This window comes from Schistocerca nitens, chromosome 5 (assembly GCF_023898315.1).
Source record: "Schistocerca nitens isolate TAMUIC-IGC-003100 chromosome 5, iqSchNite1.1, whole genome shotgun sequence".
NCBI classification, from domain to species: Eukaryota; Metazoa; Arthropoda; class Insecta; order Orthoptera; family Acrididae; genus Schistocerca; species Schistocerca nitens.
Window position 1 is genome coordinate 605,509,087 of NC_064618.1, and position 7,995 is coordinate 605,517,081.

The window sequence follows — 7,995 nt, forward strand, 5'->3', positions numbered from 1 at the left end:
CACAACAGTTACAACAAGCTACCTATCAGATGATTTGCTCTATGTTTATACATATTGCACTATAATAGAAAGAAATGAACTGCAAGTGATGGAAATACAGCTGACTCTTTTCCTTCCAGCAAAAACCTTGATGGTATTACAGTGAGTTTCATGCCTAAGTTCAGGCCAAAGAATAAATCTTGCATGATATTACCTTTGCATCCATACTAAGTCATGGTACTCTTTGTGTACACACTAAGTCATGGAACCAAGATCTCAGTGTCAGCTCTACAAACTGCACCGATTAAAATGGAAAGATTTACACCACATGGAGGACCAGTTTGATATTTACCAAAGTTTGTGAGAAATTGGTCACATAACAGATATTAAGTGATGCGACTTCCATTCCAAATGATGGGACTTTCATTCCATTCAAAAGTTATACCCGTCATCAGCATCAGTATGAGATGTGACCCCTCATGGTCAAGAATACACTCTTGTATTCACTGTGGCATGGAAGAAAACAGCCTTGATGAGTCATCTTAAAGAATTCCTTACTGTATCTGAAACACATTACATCAGGTCATGAAGACTGCTGGCTAGAGACTGGTATAAAAGTATGTGTGTCCCCATCACATCTTTTTATACTAGAAGGCTTCTTTTGGCCAGGAATTCCTCTTTGCCTTTACTAGTCAGACTTTTATGTCCTCTTTGTTTCATTTTTCACATTTTATTTTGCTTCCACGGTAGCAGAATTCCTTAACTTTATATATATCATGATCCCAAATTTTGATATTAAATTTATCACTAATCTCATATCTGATACTCCACGTTCTACTTCTCTTTCTTTTGTTTCCTGTCACTATGTATTCTGCATTCATTAGGTAGTTCATTCCAATAACAGGTCCTGCAATTCTTCTCACTTTCATTAAGGATAGTGAAGTTATCAGTGAATCTTATCATTGCTCTCCTTTCACCCTGAATTTTAATCCCACTCTTGAGTCATTCTTAAATTTTCATCATCGCTTCTCAGGTGTATAGATTGGGGACTGCATAACTGTCTTACACCCTTTTTAATTTGAGTACTGTGTTCTTGATCTTCCATTTTGATTGTTCCCTCTTGGTTTCTTTACACAGTGGTTATAATCAAACTTTCACTACTTGATATGGCCCCCATAAAAAACAAATGATCGTAGAACAATGGAACTTTGTGGAAAGATTTTTAAGGACATGCAGAAGGGAAATAATAAATAACCATTGACAGATACACATTTTAATTTCCACATGAGAGGATAACATTCACTAACTGCACACCATGTTTATGTTCCAGGTTACAAATGTTGCTCAATGTGATGACCATCTACATCCACAACAGCCTGGAACTGGAGATACCATTTCACAACTATTTGCAGCACTTTTCCAATGGTGGACCACGAAATGTTCTGTTGTCATGCATGACACACTTCATGCACTGTTTAAAGATCATATAATGTGTCCAAATTACTTAGCAATAAGATCATATAATGTGTCCAAATTGCTCAGCAGTGGCAACAGTAACTTCTTGAACAATTTGTGGTGCAACTGGCCACTGGTCTATCCCAGCACCAATTCCCAAACTGTGAGTTAATTCAAACTTCTGAATCATGTTCTTCAAACCTGGTGAGAAAAGAGGCCCTCTCCATATACCTATAATGGATTGATACTTGTGAAGAGCAGCAGCACTACTGCTGTTGTTTTGATAAAACAGCTTTATGAGTAAAGGACTGCTCATCTTATCGACACTTGTGGTGATTATCTGCAACTATAATGCATACTGGCACTTGTGTTTCAGCCCTACATCACCATACCAGTATCAGTGCCTAACAGCAAGTCATGACACTACATTCATAATTTTGCAAATCCTGCAGTGTGCAGTCTGAACATCATTTCTATAAAATTGGGTACCATATGGTAATAATCAACTTGTATTATATATTACCTGTCAATCCCTACAGCTTAAACATATTTTCTGAGAATTTCATACATCTTGCACCTTTTTACATTGTCAAACACTCTCTAGGTCCTGGGTTCACATTCAGGATGATGATGGTTCAAATCCAGATTTAGGTTTTCCATAATTTTCCTAAATTGCTCCAGGTAAATGACAGGACAGTTCCTTCAAAAGAGCATAAGCGATTGCCTTCTCCATCCTTGAAACATTCCAAGCTCTTGCTCTGGCTCTAATGTCCAAAATGTCCACAGAATATTAAACACCAAGCTTTCTTGCTTTCTTCCTTTCTTTCTTCTTGTTTTGCCTGAAGGTGAACAGACGGTTGGTCAATCTGTTTGGCGGCAATCTTGAAACATGGCTATACAAAGCTACCCTTCTTTTTCTTGCACAGTTAGAGAGCCTCTCGATATGTTCGTAGAGCTCCGAGTTAATTCGCCTTCTGAATTTCGCAGTTTCTTCTACTGGGCCTAAGGATCTTCCTGAGGATTCCCCTCTCCCTGATTTCCAATTTCTCCATCAGACCTCTCTGGTTCACAGAAAGACATTCCATGGCATACAGGGCTTCTGGTCATGGCTGATGTGTAGTGCTTATGTTTCAGGTTGCATGACAGGCATTTCTTGTTGTAGGTGTTCGTAGTCAGTCGATAGGCTGGTTCCAACTTGTTGATTCTCATGAATAATGACATTTTTCCTGATAAGTTGGGTTCAATCCATTCACCGAGATACTTAAATTTCTCAGTCCTTTTGATCTTTCCCTGATCTAGTAATATCACTTTGTTAGCTTCTTTGATGTTGATGAAGAACTCTGGTTTCTCCAGCGACACTTGAAGACGCACTTTGGCTGCCTGTACTCTGAGGCAGTTTACCTGCATTGTTGCCATTTCAAGAGAATCAGCAATCAGTGCCAAGTCATCTGCAAAAGCCAGGAAATCTACAATCAGTCCTTCATTCTTATGGCCCAGGTAGACACCACTCTGGACACCCAAATTGGTCTATTCTTTGCGCCATTCTCTCACAACCTTTTCAAGGACACAGTTGAAGAGAAGAGGGGAGAGTCCATCACCTTGTCTCACTCCAGTTTTTACAGTTTTTATCTTGAAGCTTTTTGAGATCTCACCTCTAAATTTGACCTTCGAATGGGTGTTTATTAAGGTTTCTAGAATGAGTCTGAGGGTTTTGTTGTCTAGTCCTAATTTCTCCAGCATTTTGTTAAGCGTTTCTCTATCAACAGAGTAATAGGCCTTCTTGAAATCAACAAAGGTGACAACCACTTTGCGATTTCTCATCTTGCAGAATGCCAGTATGGTTCTAAGGTTAAGGATCTGTTCAGCACAGAATCTAGTTTTCCTGAAGCCTCCCTGATATTCTCCCAGTTGACTGTCCAGTTGATCTTCTGCCCTTGTTAATAATGCCTTGGAGAGAAATTTATGTCAGATACTAAGGTTTATGATCCCTTGCCAATGTGAAAAATTTAAGCTTCTAAGTCAATGCAATAAAATGATATGGTCATTTATGTCACATATTCTGAACTTAAGAACTCACTCATCTAAATCTACAGAGGCTACTATGTGAGCTGTGCTGCAGTACTGATGTGAGGAAGGTTATCTATCAATAGTCATGTATGTGCCATTTCCAGTAGCCAGAATGGATTGGCTAGATCATCTCCATTAGTTTCTTGTGGAGGCTTAAATTCATAATAATGGTTCAGTGATTACTACTCAGTGAGTATTTGGAATTCGTTTTGAACTAGGCTGCCATGATCTATTACAATATTCAAGTTTGGATATCAAACTTCAGAACATCAGGTTCTGCACTGAAAAGAGACACTACTTGCAAACCTTGGATTGTAGAAAAGCCGGAAAAAGTGGCATGTGTGAGAGTGTCCATCCAGTAATCTCCATAGTGTTGCTCACTTAAAAGATACAGCTGTCTATTATGAGTGTAATACAAATCCTCCATGGAGATCTTCACATGCATCCATATAAAACAATGGCTACTTAATAATTAAGTGAGAGTGATTCTGGAACTCACAGAGCTGTGTGTGAAGAAGTTCTTCATAACATTTCCCCTAGTACTGTTTCGATTTCTTCTGGTCAGACAAACTTTCACTTGTCAAGTGTCATAAATAAAAGAAATTTCCACTACTGGGCTGCAGAAAACCCTTAGGAACATTACCAGTGACCACTTCATAGCCATTGTGTAACAGTTTGGTGCACCATTGCACAATTTGGTTTGAGGGATCAGTATTGTTATGAAGAAGGTGGTATAATGGTAATTATTAATACAGACTGTTACTGTCACATGATAGAGACCTTCCTCTGTCCTAAGTGAATCCTGTTTGTTGGAGACCATGAAGAGGAAGAAATCTGGTTTGAACAAGAACAAGACAGAGCCACAGCTCACACTTCTCAGCATTCTCTAGAAATTTTGTGGAAGTTGTTTCCTAGATATCTTCTCTCTTTGAAATGAGATACCATGTGTCCTCCAGAGTCACCTGATTTATCACTTTGTGATCTTTTTCTTTGGGGACACTTAAATTCCGAAGTGTACTAACATCATTCCACAACCCTGTAACCACTTAAGGAGGCAATCACCCAGGAATTGGCTGTCATTCTGCCAGAAATGACATAAAGAACTATGGACGATTTCCAGGAAAGGCTTTGTCAATGTTACAACAATGGAGGACACCATTTATCAGACACAATTTTCAAAACCAACTGATGTAAAATGGTGTAGTATTTGTCATTCATAAATAAAAGCACTTTCTCTGTATCTTTTTTAATTTGTTTATCTTTTGAAATATTGGAGGTCTTTTTTGCCATACCCTGCACATGTTGGGCATTGTTGTCTTAGCAGTAAAGTGTGTCCGTGGAAACCAAGGAGTCTCAGGATAGATTCTCATTTGGACCAAGAACTTTTCAGTCTTCATTTTAACTTAGCCTTCAGCTGTCGATGATGTGAGGCATCACCAGAAATAACACATGGGTCAGATTCCCTGTTAAACTGTAGGTCCCTTTCCCTGGCTGCGTAACAGGGGGTATATTAGGAACTTGCAAGTTGCTGAAGTGGTGACAATAGGAAGACTTTCTCCAGGCCACTGAGCCACATGAAATTCTTATTATTATTTATACATGTAATCAAGTTTACACAGAATGCTAGACTGCGTGTCCTATTCGCACATGTCCAGTTTTTAGAGATGTTCTTTCCTCTTACACTGAACTGCCCACTGTGTTATTCATCATTACAGTATCTACAGTTTCAGAGAAATTCAATAGCTAAACTTTATTGCAGAACGCAACATAAAAATTGAAAACATTGATTTTAACTATCACTTGTTTTTATTTGAACATTAATATCTACCAGTTTGGATATAAGGCAAAAACAGATCAGGTGCATTATACCCTGTGAATATGATCCGTGACTGAAACTGGTAGATATTAAATTTGGATATAAGGCAAAAACAGATCAGGTGCCTTATACCCTGTGAATATGATCCATGACCGAAACTGGTAGATATTAAATTTCAAATTAAAACAGCTGATGGTTAAAATCAATTTTTCAATTACTTAATGGCTATTAAATGTCATCAAAACAAAACATTAAATAACTCAATTAACTTATGTCTTCCCTAACTCCTATTTCTGAGGCCCGTTTTTCCCACAACTCTTTCTTCTATTCCTTCCTCTAGCATTCCAATCCTCCATGACTATCATATTTTCATCTCACTTTACATACTGACATAACTATTAAATGTCTTCACATAATTCCTCTATTTCTTTGTCTTGACATGTGTATTCCAACCACTGTTGTTGGCATTGAATTGTTGTCACTCCTGATGAGAATAATGCTGTCACTGAACTATTCACAGTAACTCATTTTCTGTACTACTTTTCTATTCATAATGAATCCTACTCCTATCCCTTGTCCATCCACTGTGAGACGCAGGTGCTGGTTGGTTTTGGGGGAGGGGACCAAACAGCAAGGTCATCGGTCCCATCATATTAGGGAAGGATGGGGACAGAGGTCAACTGTAACAGAAAACCTAAATCAGGACGCAGAATGAGATTTTCACTCTGCAGCGGAGTGTGCGCTGATATGAAACTTCCTGGCAGATTAAAACTGTGTGCCCGACCGAGACTCGAACTCGGGACCTTTGCCTTTCGTGGGCAAGTGCTCTACCAACTGAGCTACTGAAGCACGACTCACACCCGGTACTCACAGTTTTACTTCTGCCAGTATCTTGTCTCCTACCTTCCAAACTTTACAGAAGTTCTCCTGCGACCTTGCAGAACTAGCACTCCTGAAAGAAAGGATACTGCGGAGACATGGCTTAGCCACAGCCTGGGGGATGTTTCCAGAATGAGATTTTCACTCTGCAGCGGAGTGTGCGCTGATATGAAACTTCCTGGTAGATTAAAACTGTGTGCCCGACCGAGACTCGAACTTGGGACCTTTGCCTTTCGCGGGCAAGTGCTCTACCAACTGAGCTACCGAAGCACGACTCACGCCCGGTACTCACAGCTTTACTTCTGCCAGTATCTTGTCTCCTACCTTCCAAACTTTACAGAAGTTCTCCTGTGACCTTGCAGAACTAGCACTCCTGAAAGAAAGGATACTGCGGAGACATGGCTTAGCCACAGCCTGGACGTGGGTTTGAACTGTCGTCCTCCTGAATGCAAATCCAGTGGGCTAATCACTGTGCCACTTCACTCGGTCAACTTCCCACTACATCATTTTCTTATGCTTCTGATGTTACCATATATTCTTATGAGCAAATATCTTTATCTTCTTTTGTTTTCACTTCGCTGAAACACTCTCTATCTTGATTGAACCTTTACGTTTCCCTTCTCAGATTCAATAGTTTCCTAGCACACTTAGACTTCTGACATCCCAGGCTCTGTCTCACAGACATTTCTCATTTATTCATTGTACAGTCATATTCACAAGCTTACCTCCCCCTTCCTAGTGCCCTTCCACAGATCTGAATGGAGGACTAGTCTGGAATCTCTTTTCAGTAAGTAGATCATTGCAGTACTTTTTCTATTTCAGGCTGCGTGTTTGTAGATACACTTTATGTGGCCTTAATACATTGGTTTACAATTGCTTCTGCACCCTCCTTTCACTAATCAATGATGATGTTTCTGCCTCTTATTGGCAGTTTCTCACCCAAAGAGCAAGAGGATGCTTTGAAACTCTGCTCAGTTCTGCACCCTGTTTGACAAGGCCATTAGCAAAACAGGGGTGACCCCTTACACCAATCTTTGGCCACTGTACATTCCACAAGGCATTTCTGTTAACTGTAGTCTGATCTTACCGAGCTGGAATAAGACATTTGATATCCTGGCCATGGAGGTTATAAGAATATGTTTTACAATTACTGTCATATACATACGAATATTCCAGGAGTTGGAGAACGATGGATCTCAAGAATCACTGCTTTCTGTGACCTTTCATCAGATCATCTATAGACATGTTGGCTGACTACAACAAATAGAAGCAACACTCATCACTGAAGGTCAAAGAATGCCCCTGTGTTAGTGGCGACTATGGCTTCTATATCATGCAAGTCTCTATTGCCTGCGGTATACTGACATCAGCCTCATCTTGTCTTTGCAATCCCTATAGGAACAATATCTAGGGGCCTATAGTATATTCCTAAATTCTTCACTTAATTCTGCTTCTTGAACTTTTAAAAAGGATTTCAAGATCACAACCCTGCTTCAAGTAATCTTCTCCTGATGGTCCGTGGTGACACTCTGGCTGTAACTTCTGCCTGTATCTCAAATGATGTCTCCCATCTATTTACCAGAGACAGTCAAACAATCCTGTGACTTTCAAGTTGTGTAACTGTTCTGGAAGGACCCATGCCTATTCACCCTTCCCCACTGCTGTCCTGAATCCATCTCATCACCACTCATTTTGCACTCATCACACTATAGTCAACTTTATGTGTGGTGAACTATCAGTATGATGCTCCCATGTCCCTCATGACAATGATTTGAGCTTTCTCAAAGTCTGATACAGCG